This window comes from Octodon degus, unplaced genomic scaffold, assembly GCF_000260255.1.
Source record: "Octodon degus isolate 3935 unplaced genomic scaffold, OctDeg1.0 scaffold00008, whole genome shotgun sequence".
Classification (NCBI taxonomy): domain Eukaryota; kingdom Metazoa; phylum Chordata; class Mammalia; order Rodentia; family Octodontidae; genus Octodon; species Octodon degus.
The window spans coordinates 18,164,549-18,165,262 of NW_004524584.1; the positions used below are offsets into that span (position 1 = coordinate 18,164,549).

At 31.7% G+C, this 714-nt stretch overlaps 1 protein-coding gene across 1 annotated transcript in view; it reads left to right on the plus strand.

The window, feature by feature from the left end:
• Exoc3 (exocyst complex component 3) overlaps positions 1-714 on the plus strand; it is a 41,317-nt gene that overhangs the window by 18,675 nt on the left and 21,928 nt on the right. The gene's annotated exons all lie outside the window — the stretch shown is intronic.

Sequence of the window (714 nt, forward strand, 5' to 3'; positions counted from 1 at the left end):
TGTATATTAAAATCTTTTTCCATGTTTGGAAGGTTTTCTGCTGTTACTATTTTCTTTTTTTCTCCAATCAGATTTTTATTGGTATATTTTAGATATAAATAATGATCACACTTATAGACTGGGTATGGTGGCATACACCTATAATCCCAGTGCTTGGGAGCCTGAAAACAGGAGGATCACTACCAGTCCAATCTGTGTAGTGAGACCCTGTAGACCTTGTACTAAATACATAAAAAAAGAAATGATCACACTCATAATAGAGAATTTGTACCTGTATGTGATATAACTTGTTTCTTTGTTTTTCTCCCATGCTCTTAACTGCTATTTCTTCTGTAAACAGGTTTTTTAATGTCCTTTTTGGTGTCTTCTGATTTTTCATTAATTCCAGTTATCTTTAATCCTCTTTGCATTATATAGCAGCTGTTGGACCCATTTTTTTTTTTTTTTTTTTTTTTTTTTTTTTTAAGGAACATCTCATTAACTGATCATCAACGATAGCCCTGTCTTATTGCTCTGACAATCATTCCTCACATTAGTCACTTCTCCTTTCCATACCTTCAATAAAATTTTGAATCTGAATTTCTGTGAACTTTTTTATGAATTCCAATTCTTTCCTATACTGGACATTCATGCTTTACAGTTCTTTCCTTAGCTCCTTTAGTTTTTTATTAGTATCTTCTCTAGACTTGCTGATCATTTTTTAGGATCATTATC